Here is an 18,512-nt window from a genome sequence, read left to right as displayed (position 1 = left end):
CAATTCCCTGCTTTGGAAAGCAGGTAGAATCTAAGCTATAGCAACGTCTGTAGGTCTTCATTGTTTTCCTATAACTCTGATAGTTTAAATATTTCTTCCTACAGTGTCTCTATTCAAAAACTAACAAGTCAGAACATACACTAAAAAGGATACTTTACTGTTGCAAAGTTGTAATAATAAGATTACATATTTCAACACCTAAATATGACACCTTCGAGAAAGAATTTCAATCTGTCTTTGTTAAAGAATCACATGAGGGAAAAAAATGAAATCTGAACTTCTGCTTTTAGGTTTCTCATGCCTTTTTGGAAAGTATGCTTCACTTTCATTGAAAATTATCCTTTGATCTTCAGTGAGTACAGATATTCTGTATTTCACTTATGCTTAAGACAATGCAACATGTTTGTTTTGTCATTAATACTAATCCCGCTTTGATTTCTTTGAACTGTTGGCAACAGGTAATTCAACTAAAGTCTTTTCTAGACAGATTTTGTTCTTTGTTGGATGATGAAATTTCTCTGGTGTTAACACCTAAAAAGACTGTCTACTTTCCCTTTCCTCTTCTAATTATTGGATATATTGTTAGACTGCATCCCAGAAACCAATTTAACATTTGAATTGAGGAAGAACATATTAATTTAAGCAGCTTCTAGCCTGTCTTAAAATTAAAAGTTCAAAAGACAGTCAAAAAGTAAATCTAAGGATTTAATCTAGGATTAAAAAATAATGCATTGTTAGCAAACCGGCGGTTATGATCATTCCCATTCATATGTCTTTTTCTTTATTTTATATGTAACACTGTTATGCTGTAGAGGTACTGAAAACTTCCAATGTAAAACATATTATAAGTTAATTGTGTTCCTTGTTCAAATATCAATGATTTGGCAAAATTGAACAATGGTGAGCATAGACAAATATGTTTTTCAATTTTTCTAAACCAGCCCTATTTACCAAAATAAAATTTTAATCAATTTCAAAATGAAATCTCATTTATTCTTGAAAATTTCCAGGCAATATATATCTGCACAAACACTTGGCAAATTTCTAGATATCACATCTGGTAGGTGTGGATGAAATTCATTAGACTAAGTCTTCTAAGCATATACTTTTGCCAAAGCTTTGATATGACAAGCACTTATTCCCAATGGCAGTCATTTATGCTTTGCCAGTTCATAAGTGCTTCCTTCTAGCAGTGGATTGCATTTCCGCTGGCATCTGAAACATTGGCGACCATGTCACTGTATATTAGAATCCATGTGCAGAGAGATGACTATCAATCCAAAACAGCAGAATGGAAGTTGCACTTTTCAGAATCTGTTGAGCTAAAAGTCAACAGAAGACTCTTGGCTTTAGAGTGAGAATTCTAACAAGGGAAGGAAGTACATGTATATGATTCAAGGGCCACTCTTGAGTATTTGATTACAGACAAAAATAGGCTTACTTAAAAGGTTTTTTATTAGGGAGAAGATAGGAGTTAGACAGTCTGATAACAGAAAAACTTCTGTTTTCTGCTTTCAGATCTCCCTGTAAGCAACTGGAAAATGTTCCACGTTTGTCGTCAAGTGGACATATAAGCAAATGGTTATCATGGAAGCTATTTGCAGATATGACTTAGGTGCTAGGAAGAAGGGTTGACAAGGAAATGATTTGCTTTAAAGTGGTCCTAAACAATGAATACAAGATGCCCATTGTTAACTTGTCTTTCTTTATCAGCATGTGTTTTGAAGAGATTGAGCCTCTAAGGCCAAAGTAATAGATGCCTATAGAATTCTTTATTTGTAAGAACATTGTGATGAAACCTGCAGCAGACAGGAACAGAGAAGAAAAAAAAAAATATATATATATATATACACATATATATAAAGTGTGTGTGTGTGCACGCACATGCACATGTGTTGTGTGTGTATACACACATATGTTTATGTGTATTATGTATATGCATACACATTTATCCTGGTGCTAAATTGTAAAAAAAAATTCTATCACTAGCCAGATGATAAAAAAAAAATTAAATTAAATTTTAGAGTATATACCATCATGACCCAGTCATTTTTTATTCCAGAATGTACCTGAAAGAACATAAAAACAATTTGAATCAATTTTTGTAAATAATGTCATCTTTTGTGTTCATTCTTTAGATTATACCAGGAAAAAAAAAAAAAGGCTCTTTGGCCCTCTATATAGTTTGGTTACCTAAAAATGTCACTACAAAAGCCTTTGTGATGCTGGTATACATATGCATCCGCTTATTTGTTTATATTTGATAACCATGGTTATTTTAAAATTAAAGGATGAGGAGATTTTATGTGTGGCACACTGCTGAATTTTAACAAGTTAGTAATGCTTACTGTTGTCACTAGATGTGAAAAAGCTAGTTAAATAAAATTTGGCTTGACACATGAAATACAATGCTATCATAAATTATCTTGGACTCACTAGAGAGGTTTTGCTTATATCTAATGTCAAAATAACCAGTCACGTAAGTAAAGCAACTGTCAATTTAGTGAAAATGCCAGTCAAATTTGATGTTTGCTCAAATTATCTAGCATATTTAATAAAAACATAACCAAATCGAATTCAGTTACATATTGATGACATGCAGATCAAAACTCTCACAAATTAATAGAAACATATAAATTGGCTGCTATAATGAAAATCAGAAAGGCCCTAGAAATTTATATTTAGAATCTAGTCCTGGAAGAATGAGGTTATCAAACCTGTCTCCACCCTGGCTGGGTCAGCTCTGCTCAGGAATAGCTGTGTCATGTACCCATTTCTTAAGGGTCCAAGGAAGTTACAGGGAACCACACAAGAACTTTTAAGCACCAGAAGTCACATAGATATTGTATTAGTTACAAAGTAGAAGAAAGACTTACACAAAAGTCAGAATTTTGTTTGGTGGGAAATTTCATTGAATTACTTGAAGATGCTGGTCCTTATTCATTAGTAACGAGAACCATTTTCAACTGAATTTCATTCTGCAATACATTTTACAGAAGGAAAATAAAAAAAACATAATAAGCTATCTTCGATCTAGGATCCTAATACCAAATAACAGAATAGGTCAAAAAGTAAAAATTCTGAGAGAAATGTGATTTAAATGAAGTCCTATCAGATTTCTTAAAATTAGCTAGGATTCTAATATGGAATACCCCTCATAGAGATAATGTGGCCTGAAAATCACTTACCTAGAGCTTTTTAATACTTAATTCATTGACTAAAGATCATTTTCAGTTTCTGTCTTTGAGCATCCCAAATCCCCTGCACTACAAAAATAAAACTTAGTTGACAGGTTGTGGGGAGGAGTACCCTCACATTCAGGAGGCCCTTCTAATCCTTTAATTAGAAGGTACACATTGCTGGGAGCTGAACTCTCCTGTGATCCCATATCTGCCTGGATATTGCGACTTCCTTCCTCTGGCTGCTCATACTGAATATAGTTAAAGCTCTGCTCTGTAAGAAGTCCTGCTCTAGCCCCTCTAGGAACACAAGTTTACCTCCAATTCTTCCAAGAAAATTAAAGATAAGTGATTTTAATTAAATCAACTTTCTTAGTTTCATAGCTATCAATTCTTAAAATCTATTTTGTTCTCTCTTCTCTTCCAGTTTCAGATAAAGAAATCTTTAAATTCTTAAAAGCTTATACCTCTACCTGCATTTTGACTCAGTCTCCCAACAGTTTTATCCATTCCATAAATTATGTTCTAGTTTTCCAGTTTTTGACATTTCATCCTGTATTTGCTACTTGCCCTAACGCTATAAATAATCTGTTTTGTTTGTTTTACCTCAAATGACAACATTAAGCAAAGCAAGAACCATTGCCACAAAAAACAACAATGACACCAAAATTCTGATACTCAAATTCTGAAAAGTATTTTGGGAATTAAATGACATAATAAAACTAAAGCCTGTAGATCTGTGTTTAGCATAAAGACAGTACTATATAAGAATTGTTACATTGGGACTACTGGGTGGCTCAGCAGGTTAATCATCTCCTTGGGCTCAGGTCATGATCTCAGGGTCCTTGGAAGGAACACGGCCTTGGGCTCTGGGTTCAGACGGGAGTCTGCTTCTTCCTCTCCCTCTGCCCCAACCCTTGCTCATGCTCTCTCTCTCACTTTATCTCTCTGTCTCTAATAAATAAATAAATCTTAAAAAAAAGAATTGAATTACCTATATTGTTATAATAATATGGCCCTTAACATTTTCTTTTTTTATTTAATTACTCAAGCAAATTTTTTTCATTACTAGTCTGCAGTGATGTAACCTAATACAGAATAAATTAGTTTGATGAGTGAATCTGAAGCATTCTAAAAATATAAATAATACTGATTAGAAATAATTTTTATTCCATCTTCATGCGTTTTCTTTCTTTCTTCTTTTAATTATTAAAACAACGAAATAGAGTTGAGCTAACAGGGGAAAAGTTAACCAGAGAAATGTTGGAGAAAAGCAGGAACTTGCTGACACAAAGAGAAAACTACTTCTTTCATGATCAATTGAGGTGGTCAGGGAGCTTAGTCAGAGTCAAAGCACAGGACAAGTCTTTTAGGGAAGCTTTGAAGATCAAATTAGTTTCAAGGAAGAGCCAAATTGCTCAGCAAAGTAACAGAAATAAGGTCCTGTATGAATAAAGTTAAAAATTATAAGGCGGCAGCAGCGGATTGCGCAGACATGGCCAACAGGAAGGCTTGAGACCTTGCGCCAAGGGGCGGGGGAGCTACTTCATCAGCTGGAAGAGCTGAGGGGGGCTGTACCAGTGGCATGTCCCCGAAGGGACAGGTGGCAAGGCTTCCGAGCTCTCCAAGACTGATTTGTTGGCAAATCTGCCTCCCTTGTCTCCGCCCCATTCCCACGCCCCCAACCAGAAGTGGAAAGAGAAGGGAAATTCTATCGGAGTAAGAATTACAAGCCCCTGGAAGACAGATGCCATGTGCCACGAGCAGAACACGGACCAGGGGAAGCCGAAAGTCAAGAAGCAGTCGCAGAAGGAGCAGTTGTACCCGCTCCGGAAGAACGTGGTCAAAGCTTGAGCACAAACAAACCGGGGGTCGGGGGGGAGCAGAGTACAGAGAAGCTATATATATATATGTATGTTGAAATGCATGTGTATATATAGATTACATAATCTAATTAAGCTCTTCAGACTTGTTCTGGTGTTTTCCTCCTAAGTAACAATTTTTTAGATACTGGTAAACATTACACTATGCGATGTTCGCATAGTAGGAGTCGGTACCCAGCTAAAGTATCTAAAATACTTCCCATTGATTAGTTTATACAGCTATGTAAATGGATCTTCAAGGTTATAAATGAATATACTGCAAATGGTGAAACATGTCGTACATATCCACCAGCCAATATAAATTGTGAACTCTTGTTTCTGTCCTGTTTACATTTGTCTTTGCAAAAAAGAATTGGGGCGGCTTACTCAGGCCTCAGGCAGGTTAACTATGACCTTGCACTCAAGTGTGTCATGGAAATAAGCCCAGTAACCATGTTCTTTCTTCTAGCTGAAACAGTTACTTGCTTTCCCTTGTTTCTACCTATAGATATGTTCTTAGGAGGAAAACTCACAGGTGCTTCGTAGTCCGAGATAGCATGACCTTCAAAATTATTTTTTATGTTATTAAATACCGTAAGTTCCTAATTGCTGAAATAGATAACACCCACACACTGGATGGTATGCTGCTGCGAAATGTTCAATAGAGAAAAATCCTACTAAGTTCAGCAAAGAATTTATTAGTTCAGCTCTTGGTATGTACCAAGTTGATAGAATGTAAAGGAACTACAGAACACAGATCAAGACATACTTGATGTCTACTGAAAATTTAGCCATCAGATGAAATCTAGCTGGGACATACAACAGTCTTCTTAATCTATAGGTAGCATTTTGAGATTGAAAATGACATGTAAAATTAACTCTTCATGAAGTATCTTTTAAATATCATCGCTGATTACCAGCATAAGGCTTGGGAAAACTGTCAACTGAAATCTAATCTGATTATTCTTTTGAAGTGTTTTGGTACATTAATTAACTAATCATCAGGAAATGAGATTTAATAAAGTTTGCTCAGGCATAGAATGTGTTGGATGGAAGTTCTAGGGGATTCACTACTATATTCCTTCTGATAATGACCAAGGAAGACAAGGAGGGAAGCATATTTGGGAGCAGAGCTCTCAGTGATAGATTTGGAAGCTCAGGGAGGATCTCATTCCAGGGTTTCCACACCAAGGTGCCTAGGACTGCAGAGCTCATAACACAAATATGGCTTTTGTGCCTATGCATAGGAGGCATGAACTTATTGAGAAAGCAGTATTTTGTCTATGCCCTGTTTCTCACTGGACTTAGTAGGAATATGAGACCCAAGGATTTCCCTATAGAATTCATTTCAGTACAACAAGTTTGTTTTATCAATTACTATGTATAAGGCAAGTGATGTAATAAACAACCAGTTCTCCAGCCATCAAGGCTTTTGACTCTTTTATCATTTCTGTTCATACCAAAGAAGAGAAAGGAATAAGGCATATTTGGGGGATGCATCCTCTATATTAAAAGACATTTTGCAGACTGGAAGAAGAAAAAAAAATGAAAACAAAAAAACTTTGCCTAGTAAATATTTATGGTTCAGCAGTTAGTCCTGGCAATCTAAACAGCTATAAACAGAAAAGTAAGAAGTCACAGAGTAGAAGCAACACTGGGATATATGTAAAGAAGTAGGACGTCATTTGAAGATTAGTTTGTTTTGTGAAAAGAGCAGCACTGAAGAGAAAGCCTTTGCTCCTGGTTCAGTACTTCTGAGTACAGCAATACTTCTTGAGCACAACAAAGATAGAACACAACAAACATACCTTCTGGTATTTATACCCTTTTATTATCTCTACCCCTTGAACCTTCGGTGGGCCTGTGACTAGCTTTAACTAGTAGAATAAGGAGGAAGTAACACCATTTCAGTTCTGGGCCATGCCCTAATAAAGCCTGACAGCTTTTACTTTTGCACTTTTGGGAGTCCTAAGCCATTATGTAAGGAGTCTGGCTATTTTGATTAAGAGACTGTGAAAAGACCACATGGAGAGAGTCCTTGAGACTACGTTGAGATGGAGAGAGGCCCAGCCATTTAGCATCCCAGGCAAATGTCCAGATGACTTCATCCTCAGTTGACATCTGAAAGCCACACCATTATTCCAAGTAGAACAGCAGAAAACTGCCAAGGTGAACTCAGTCAACTCAGAGAACAATAGGAGTTAACAGTGTTGCTATTTTAAAATACTAAGTTTTAGAGTTGTATCTTTTTCAGCAATCTGTAACTAAAACTATAGCATTCAGTTATAAGGAATATAGTCAGAACAGTGACATGCTAATTAGATACAACTTTTATCCATATATCCTATTTCTACTGAACTACTTTCAAGTGGGATTAGAGTTGGTTCACTAAGAAAATATATATAAACATAGAGCAGTGCATCTTTAGAAGGGCCAAAAATAAAAGACATATTCATTTAGAGGTATATATATTATTTCTTTTTCTCTTTTTATTTATACTTTTTAGGCTTTGAACCATATTTTCTTATGATCATTTATACCAAATGCAAAAGAAAGGCACATGAAAAGTTGACCTGCTTTGATGAAATGATAGTGTAGCCTGCCCACATGTCCACTCTTCCCTCTCCACAGAACCACTAAGACTCTCTAGAACACAAATTAAAACCACAGATTTGGAGGGTAGAAGTAAATATTTACACTGGGAACTTGGGGTTAACTCATCTAGACCTAAATTAGACAACAAATACTGGTTACCAGAATCTCCCTCCCTTCTGAAAGAAAGCACAATATGTTCCGAATCATTGACTGATGAAAAGAAGATTCTAAATTTGTCTGCAAGAACAAGATTGAGCTGGATTGAATTATTTAACTATGGGAAGATTTAGTAACAAACATCCTTTTGTAAGGATTTTATGTGAGTCATGTCTAACCTGACAATGAAAAGTGATTTTTGTTGCAAGTTGGTAAGTTATGTTATTAGTCAAAACCCAAATCTCTCAAAAATAAATGATAAAGAAGAACAAATAAAATCCCAGAAATGCCCTCAGCATCATCAGAAGGAATAAAACAAAAGGTTTCAAATTATTTAAGTGAAAAAAATAATTTCCAGCAAAGCTAATTTTTTAGCTCCTGTTGCCAACATTTCTGGATTATTAAGGTGGTATGGGAAAGCTGTGTGGGAAAGAGAAAACCACATTGAGTAAAATGCCCTCTAGAGGAAAGGAAACCCTAAGTGTGAAAATACTAAAAAGCCAGAGGTCTGACCATATGGAAGCGACTTAAATCTTCTTTGTGATTCAGTAAATTAATCTTGATAAGACAGCTTTTATGATGAAGAAGATAAAATGAAAGGAACAGGGAAAATTTGCAGATCACTTAATGAGAAAAAAAACAGTATGCTCCTAAAAGATACAAAATTAACTTGTAAGCTAGCCCTTCTTTCAAACAAAATGAGTCAACAACAGCATAAAGATGTCACATCACCCTAAGTTAATTTATGAATTTAAGACATTTCTAATTTAAAACAAAACAAAACGAAACGAAATCAAACAACTAGCTTCTTGGGTAGCTAGTTGCCATTTTAAAATAGTCATCCATTGAGACTGCAGTTCATATGCAAAATAAACATTCAAGGATAGCTGAGGAAAGGTTGAAAAGAAAAGCTGTGAGGACACATAGCTTCCAGAAGATGTTAAAGCATAGTCTGAAGATTCTACAATCGAAACAGTGTTGTGATGATGCAAGTGGAGACCCAGTTTAGTGGATCTATCAGAAATAGATCCAAGTGCATAGAGACATTTTGAGGAGATTGAAATATTGCCATGATTCAAGCGACATCTAAAATCACTGAGGGAGGGTGCCTGGGTGGCTCAGTCAGTTAAGTTAAGCATCCATCTCTTGATCTCAGCTCAGGTCTTGATCTCAGGGTCATGAGTTCAAGCAGCACATTGGGCTCCGCACAGGGCATGGAACCTACTTAAAAAAAAAAAAAAGAAAGATCACAGATCATCTTTTCCCTCAGTGAACATGTGTTCACACACGTAAGTACATACACACATGTGCCTGCACAAGCTTCTGTCCCTGCCCCTTCCCTACCCCCTTAGCTGCTATTGCCTCCCCTCTCAGGCTGGTGCTCGATCCTTCCTAGGAGATGGGAGAAGCCCTGGCTGCAGGCAGCCTTCCCGGCAATATGAAGATAGGAGGCCCAGGAAGGGGCCTGGCAGTGAGAGGCCAGGCTGGACACTGATTTATGTGATTTACGATATTAAAAAGCTCACCCCCCCCCAAAAAAAGGGGGCGCCTGGGTGGCTCAGTGGGTTAATCCTTTGCCTTCGGCTCAGGTCATGATCTCAGGGTTCTGGGATCGAGCCCCGCATCGGGCTCTCTGCTCGGCGGGGGGCCTGCTTCCTCCTCTCTGCCTCCTCTCTGCCTGTGTCTATGCCTACCTCTGATCTCTGTCAAATAAATAAATAAAATCTTAAAAAAAAAAAAAAAACTGAGGGAAAAGATGATCTGTTTAATAAATGGTACCGGGACAGTTGAGTGGCTTTCAGAAAAAATACTAAATTAGACCCAAACCACACAATATGCCAAAAACTAAACTGCAAATAATTGGGGTATTTTCTTCCCCCTCCCTCTCTGTCTGCCACTCTGCCTACTTGTGATCTCTTTCTCTCTCTGTCAAATAAATCAATCAATAAATAAAATAGGCAAAAAACATAAACACATTACAAAAAATCTAAGATTATTCTTTAAGTTTATGAAAATACAACTATCCTGGATATAATTTCTCCCCTACCACACTGGTAAACATGTTAAGAATTTGACAACCCAGTCTGTTGGCTGAGCTATGGGGAAATAGACATGCTCACTGCTGGTGGGAAGAAAATCGGTATAAGCTTTATGGAGAAGAATCTTTCAATAAGTAACACATGGAATATACATTTTCCTTCTTAATTCAGCAAGTCGGCTTTAAAGAATTTGTCTTGATGTTCCACATTCAACAATTCAAAAGTCTATGCAGGCAGTTGTTTGTGGTAGCTGTATCTAGAATTGAAAAGTTGGGGGAACAACCTAAATACTGATATACAGAAGAGTAATGGAATAAGTTATAATAGAAAAGAATGCTATGTAACCATAAAGCAAAATAAGGGGAATATGTAGGAACATATATGGCATAGTTCTCAGGATATAGTAAACACAAAAGAACAAGGTGGGAAAAAAAGTACCCATATTAAGAAATTTTGTGTAAGAATGGAAGGAACATATAAAATTCTATCTGTGGCTTGAAATGTGGTATAAGCAATGGGGAGTGAAAACTGAGTAGAAGAGAATTGAGAATAGGAATGGGGGAAGTGAGGGGTGGAGGAAACTTTGCTGAGCACACCTTACAGTTAAGTGTCATGGATTTGGGGCCCATTTTAATGTTTTACATACTAATTACTACCATGGCCAACAATCATATCAACCAAGGTGGGAAAAATTCTAATATTAAATACTAACAGGAAGGAGAAAATCTAACTCAGTTTGACATGAAAATATAACCACCATGAAGAGGTAAAGAAAGAACCAAAATAAGCCAAGTAATATTGAAAAAACCATTTTGATTTACATCCTCAGGCTAAAGACAAAAAGAATTACAAGCAAATATTGAACTTCAGTCAGTAGGTTTGATTTTGCAATGAGAAAGGTTGGCAGTTTTGACACTACTTTCAGTGTATTCTAGAATTGAGCAAACAAGTAAATATGTTGAGGATAATGGGAGCCAGATTTCACTGTCAAGAGATGAGGAGAAATGAATATGGAAAGAGGGGATGCTAGAATAACCCTGATGTTGGGTTGAAATTGGAGGTATCAGCATTCACTCAAGGCATAGACACAAAGATGAGGTAGAAATAATAGATATATACATGTGTTGGAGAGAGAGAGAGAGAAGCATAGAACTGTTAGCTCTCTGCTGAAAAAACCTGTAGTCAGTGTCTCTTCAGTAACATCAGGCATACCTACCACTCACATGGTGGTTTCTCTTATTTTATTTTATTTTATTATTTTTTTTCAGTGTTCCAAAATTCATTGTTTATGCACCATACCCAGTGTTCTATGCAATATGTAGCCTCCTTAATACCAACTACCAGGCTTACCCAATGCCCCTCCTCCCTCCCCTCCAAAACCCTCAGTTTGTTTCTCAGAGTCCACAGTCTCTCATGGTTCTGAACCGTCCCACTACAAGAAACCAAGACCACTTGCAGAAGTGGCTGATTCCAGGCTGGCACAGGTCAAGAACAAGATGGGGCTGGAGTATCCTGGAATAGAAAGATCTGCTCAAAAAATGATGAGAGCATATCAAAAGGCCCAAGGACTGCTTGAAAGGAATTCTGCTGGCCAAAGCTGGCACCATCCGAATGATTGGTTGATATGATGATAAAAAATAATAAAATAAATAGCAAATAATAAAAATAGTTATTATTTGCAAAGGAAAGAATACTACTTTTATAGAGGAGAAATGTAGCAGGTAGCACCTTAGCAAGTAATCAAAATTAATATCTTTCTCTTCGGTACCAGGCCAAATCTGTATGAGGGCTTTTTTCCCCCAGGTGCACAAAGAAAGATACATCACTTCTGTATTATTACTGTCCAAATAAGCATAGCTCTATCTAAGTATGAGGACAATCAGACTTGTTCAAACTGAGGAATATTTATAAAATAATTGCTCTGTATTATTCACATTTGTCCAGGTTATGGCAGTCAAAGAAAATCTGTGAGCTGCTCTGTTCTAAAGGAGCCTAAAGATTGAACAATCAAATCTAATGTATGATATTGGACTTCATCCTGGATCAGAATTGTTTTTCTTCCATTAAAAAAAAAAATGAACAAAAGCAAATGAACATTATTGGGACACCTAGGTGGCTCAGTCAGTTAAGCATCTGCCTTCCGCTCAGGTCATGATCCCAGGGTCCTGGGATTGAGTCCTGAATCTGGCTCAGTGGGGAGCCTGCTTCTCCCTCTCCCTCTACTTCTCCCCCAACTCATTAGCTCAAGCACACACACTTTCTCTCTCTGTCTCTCTCAAATAAATAAATTAAAAAAAATAAAAATAAAAACACATTATTATGACAAATGGAAAAATTCAAATAAATTCTCAAGTTAGATAGTAGTATGGCACTAATAGTAACTTTCTGATTTTGAAAGTTTAACTTTGTGCAGTTTTGTAGTTAAAAGAATAACCTTGTCTTTATGAAATATACATGGAAGCATTTAGAGTTCAAGGGCAATGTGTAACCTTTCAACCATTAAAGAGTGTGGAGAATAGTAATGTCACTAACCCTACCTCAAAAGAATAAGATGCTAAAAATTGGGATGCAATTAAACACTTAAATCAGAATAATTTCTTCATATAAATCCAAGAAAAGTAACCAGCAGAAGATACTTTCTAAGAGGCTGAGCAAAATATTGGTGTCCTTTCTTTAGAATATCCCTAAATTGAATAGCAAATAACTTACGAAAAACATATACATTTTAAAACATTATACCAACGTTCAATTCTGGAAAGTATGAGATTAATACAGGTGATATATTCACCTTACTTCACTAGGGCCAAAAACAGCTATTTTGACACCTATGTTAATAGCTTTCCTCTGCTTCCTCATGCAGTGCCTTCCTGTTATGTTAACTGAGATTTTCTTGTTAAGATTTAATTTAAACTTCAGAAAGCTATGCTCAGAGTAAAATCTTAGGACATAAGGAATATTTTGCTGGTAGATGGCAAAGGGAATGTTGGATGATGCCTGTCATCTCCTGTCATGGTGGAAAACTCCTACTACTTTTTCCTAATCACTTATCAAAACTTTATCCTTTAAAGGTAACCGTGTAAACTTATTCACTTATTCATTCATGCATTCAACAAATATTATTGATCCATTGTAAACTGAAACAAGTAATCAAGCTAAGGAGAAACCCAATCGACAATAAGTCTCAAGATTCTTCTGAAAAAGGAGCTCTTACCAGGTGAAATCCGCAAAACTACTTCCTATTAAAGGCCACTAAAAGACCAGAATACTAAACCCAATGCATCTAACACAACCTGCTCTATGGATGGGTGATATAAACAGTTACTATGACAACCACAATATTTTTTAAAACATTTTTGGCATCTGTATGAAAACAAAATCAAAACCTCTTAAGCAGGGAAGGTTTAGGGTCTTTATCCTGATCTTTTAAGTACAGAAAAATATGCTGCCCATGAGATTTCAATTAATTTAGCATATCATTGAAATAAGAAACAAGTAATAAAAAAAAAAGAACTTAAAAGTAGAAGAAATCAAGAATTGCCTTTGATTTCAGTTAGGAAAGGCTGCATCCCAGAGTAGGTGACTGGAGCTTGTGTGATGAGAACAGTTATCTTGGGCCCAGAACCTAAGCCAGAAGAGTTAGCGAACACAGAAAACCAAAAGCCATCTATTTATATTACTAATATTAAGACTATGGATTCTGATCAAGTGTATCAGATAGTTTAAAGGCTAAACTACTTTAACAAAGAGATTTTTTTTTAAAATCCAGTGTCCTAAATATGGTTAAAGTTACTTCTTTCTTACATAAATCTGAAGATGATCGGTCCGGCTCAGTAGGGTACCATGCTCCCTCTGACTACTGAAGAACGCAGATTTCTTCTGAATTGCAGATCCAACTTTTACTAAGGTGTTTCTTCCTTTTGCAAGACTAAAATAAGATAGCAGCATATAAGACCAGGAAACAAACAAACAAACAAACAAACAAAAACAGGTCCAGATATTTCATTGCATCCCTCACTTCCCCCAACATCCCCTTGTTCCGAACTTAGTCACATGACCACATCTCATTGCAAAGGAGACTGAGAAAAGGACTTTTAATCCTCACAGATGTGTGTCCAGGAGATCCTATTGCCAAAGGGAGAGGGGAAAGAAGAAAGGGAAAATCAGTACTGGGGACCGTTTGTAATGTTGGCCTCACATATTATTCCACGAGATAGAATCTTGATTAGAAATGTTAGTTCAAAAAACTCAAAGTGGGAGAGAAAGTAAATCCCACAATTTACTTCCAGGCTTCAAAAGGAACTTAAATCCTGGAATCAGACAGAGGAGAAAAAAAGAATAAAGATACGAAACAAACATTAGAAAGCTTGAAAATTCCTTTAGCACATAATTATTTGGTAGAATGACTTACTGAAATTTAGGTATCTTAAGATCACTCCTTCAAAGACTTTTTTTTTTCTTGTTTCACTTTAATTAAGCTTCTCACTAGCTCCTAAATTCCAAAATGTTTTTTAAAATTTTGCAAGGTGAAAAAAAAAAAAATCAAGCATTCCCACCTGGTGAATCAGCTCCATAAAACTGATAATCCTTGCTATCATTCAGATTGAATTCCCATTAACATGTATTTTTATATGTAGCATGCTGATCATGTAAATGTAGATAGCATTCTGGGAAAAAAAGAAACAAGAAACCACACAAATTGTAACTGATTAGATGCTATTGCAATCATACAGAACTAGTCTTTTTTTGGGGGGAAGGGAGGATTGCATATCACTTCTATATGAATATAAATAAACTTCACTTTAATCTGAGATTATTTTGTCCTTATGAAGGAGAACGATTGAAAATATAGAGAGGAGGTTTGTATTTTGTACTGTGAGTCTTCCGTTTGAATAGGAATGGAAATGCTGCAAGGCATCTGTCTGGTCCCGAGTACATTCTGTTCAATTCAATAAATATTTATTTAACTCCTCTTATGGACATGCCATCTAAAAATGAGAAACTCAGATTTCCACTTGTGCAGGGAAAACCCCACTTCTTCCCAACTGTGTGTTTCTTCTATGTGAGTCTCCTTTACTGCTCACATAAGACAGTTTCTGGCACTTCTGGTCACCAAATGTGTAAAGATCCCCACCCCCCCGTGCCACCCCCCACCACCCCGACACACACACCGAGTAATTTTATGTGACAGCGGCTTGTGACACCAGCTGGATGTCCTACAATTCCAGGCAACTTTGACACTATCTAGGGTTTTAGGAGCTCTCTGCCAGGAACAGAGGTTAAAGGCTAATATTAGAACAAGAGATGCTCCAAGAGTTCTTATCACTTAGGAAATGACAAAGTCTTAGGAGCTCCATGCCAGAAATGGGGGGAAGAGACCAATAGATATTTCCTCTTCTCCCACAGCCTATCCTCCAGTCTCTGGCCATGGACTCTTCAGAGCAAAATAATATATCATTTAAAAGATATTGCACATTACTAGAATCCTGTGTAGACATCAATAATCATTCTAGTCCATCATCATGTCATATGAAAAATGTCTCCCTACAAACCCTTCAGGGTTGTAGACTTCCATTCCATCCTGTCAGATTCTGTGAGCAGGAATGGTCTAGGCAAACATGTGGCTCTATCCTTTCAGCCATCAGATATAATTGAGCTAAGAGACAGGATCATCTCTTATTCAAAGCCTCTTCTGAGGTGTTAATGTGCTATTGGATTACCTTTATTATAGAGCTTATTTATTCATGTATTACTTTACCCTTGGCTGCTTTTCCTCCTTTCCATTTATAGCCAAAGTCTTCTACCTGCAGAGAGGTCTTCAGGTTTGACCACCGCGCTGATCTAGATTTTTGGCAGCAATACTAGTAGGGCAAGTGCTTCCCCCTCAGCCCACTCCTGTTCACATAAAACGAAGTTACCCAGGTGCAGAACTAGTGAACTGTCTTTACCACCAGGCAATATGGCTGCTTTCACTGTTAGCCCCAGTCTTGCCAGATGTGGTGAAGGCATATCCTGCCCCATCAGGCCCTTAGGCTTTCTGACAAAAGGTTTAAAGTTCAGTTGCAATTTCTTGTTTTGGAATCATCCCTGTTCCAGCTCTTGTAGTTGCAGCCCTGGTCACAGGACCACTGCAACAAGTAGGGGGGAAAACTTGAAGTGATATGGTGAAGAAAGTATACCAGCATCTTTCCCGCCTTCTTTTCCCCTAACCCACTAGAAAAATAGGAATCTATCCAGGCGGAACATATTTTAAGTCATGTTCATGCTGAGTGTTAGCACATGCTCATAAAGGTGTTTAAGCCAGCCCTTCGTGCTTTATCTCCTCTTTTTTACGCACCAATGTTTCCGATGGCTATTGCAATTCTGTATAAAACTAGTCCTCTGAGGAGGATAGCTCTCTGACCTTTGTTGGATACAATAACCTGTAAAATGTGTTCTTTGGGCTAAAGAAATGATGGTCAGCCATCCAAACTGATGGAAAATCTTCTGATCAGTTTCCTTTATAGGGTTCTGAGTATTAACACCTACTGTTAAATAAGCAAAACCCAGCCTAGAGTCCATGTGTATTCCCGTCTGGACCCATTTGTAGCCTCCAGGTCCACCAGCATCATTCTCACTTGCCAGTTATGGTCAATCCCTCCCAGACAGAGAATGGCCACATAGCCATCTGCAGCAACAGACCCTTTGCTGGGGGGCAGCAAAAGGCACCTTGTGCCTCAGAGTGTGCAAAAGGATGTCACACTGTTGCCGTATTCACACATCTATTCATTTCATGGACCTCACTGGCCACCTTAGATGAGCACATGGGGATATCTGATTATTGATTTTAATCATCTTCTAAACACCTTCTGATGTGCATTGTCATGTCTGACTCTCAAATTCCCATAGTGATTTCCATAGGGCAGGGCCTTATATCAATATTCCTTTAACTGGCTAGGTTTCCACTGCCTTCCTGCCAGAGCATATGGCCAGCCTATTGACTACTGCTTAATCATCAAAAGCCCGAACATAGTGGCTTTTTTCACTGCATTCTTCCATCAGTACTAGAACAACAGCATATGATTCAGACCACTGAGCTGATTTGTTTCTGCCTTCTTCATTCAGAGTGGTGTGGCCTTGCAAACAGGATGTTATTCATTTTCGGTGGAACTACCATCCACAAACCAAGCAGCTCTGTGTCGGTCAGTTGAGAGCTGTTTGCAGGACACTGTCTAAGTGACGGTGGAATCCAGCGGTTCCTCACATAGTTCCAGAGTCAGTCCTGGGGGAAAAGAGATTCCCTGCTCATGAGTATCTCCTCCTTTCGTTTCCCAGACAGCACGATAATGTACAAACAATTTCCATTAATGGAATTTTCCTGAGTATGGGCATCCCCTCTGATGTCATTCTTACAATGTGGCTATTTTAGGCTTTAAGATAATTTCATACCCTTCTTCTATCAGGGTAGCTTCAATTAATGTCTGATAATAGGATAGTAAATACGCTTCCAATGGAAATTCCCCAGTCAAAGTTCCATTAGTCACTGCTGGGAGTTGACCACAGGCTTTGCCATAAGCCTGGTATAGGTTGTAAAGAGGGCTGTCGCACAGAGAATTTGTCCCTACCAGAACTCCAGCTCCTGTTCCACACTCTGTGGGCTCAGGCAATATTACTGGTTTACATTTAGCATGATTAGTATTGCTTGAAGAGTGAACTTACATGCCTTCTGTTTTATAATAATAGGTATGGGAAATGTTCTGCAAGCAGACACACTGTCTATCCCCCAAATACAATCAGGAAATGAAGCCTTTTCAAACGTATTAATTCTTCCACAAACTTTCACTGTAACTCCATCAACTCTTAAGTTCCTAACTGTAGCCTCTATTAGGATTTTCTCAACAGGTCTTGTTTTCACCATGCTAGGTAGGGGAAGTGTTCCCCAGCCAGACATGGTATCTGTTCTCATAAAACATTCAGGTAAAAGAGACACAACCACTTTACATAAAGCCTGTTTGAATATTCCAACTTTCATTGTCTTACTGGCATTCGATTTTTATGTTCTCTCAGTCTAACCGTAGCCCATGTCAGGGCTTCACCAATGGAGTATGGTACCACAGTGCATGGGCTGGTGTATCAAGGAGTGCTGGAAATATCTCTTTTGTATCCCTGACCATTTTATTCACTCCATGAAAAAAGACTTTGCATCTCCAGCGAGGGGTCAAGGCAATGTACTCTGGCCTTTTGTCAGCCTTGAACTTGAGTAATCTGTTCGCCAACTACAAGCAATTGTTGGTCAGGTTTCCATAGCTTTTCTTCTCTGCCTCAGGTTTTTAAAATTTTTCTGAACTGTGAGAAATAGATTGGGATTGTGTGGGGCAGTTTAATATTAGGTTGTCAACAGAGGGTCCTTTGTCCACCCACCCTTTGGTAGTGTACTAAAACCTGTGTTCTAACACCTTCAATGTCCATTTTATTCATCCCATTTCTTTTTTTTTTTAAATGTGATTTTATTTATTTGTTTGAAAGAGAGAGGACATGAGCAGGGGAGGGGCAGGGGGAGAAACAGATCCCCGCTTGATCCGGGAACCTGACCCGTGACTCCATCCCAGGACCCTGGGATCATGATCTGAGCTGAAGGGAGTTACTTAACTCACTGAACAACCCAGGTGCCCCTTGTTCATTCCATTTCTTAATAACTATCTAAA

Source organism: Mustela putorius, unplaced genomic scaffold, assembly GCF_011764305.1.
Source record: "Mustela putorius furo isolate JIRA1106 unplaced genomic scaffold, ASM1176430v1.1 tig00000759_pilon_pilon_pilon, whole genome shotgun sequence".
NCBI lineage: Eukaryota > Metazoa > Chordata > Mammalia > Carnivora > Mustelidae > Mustela > Mustela putorius.
Note: the sequence above shows the minus strand (reverse complement) of the source record.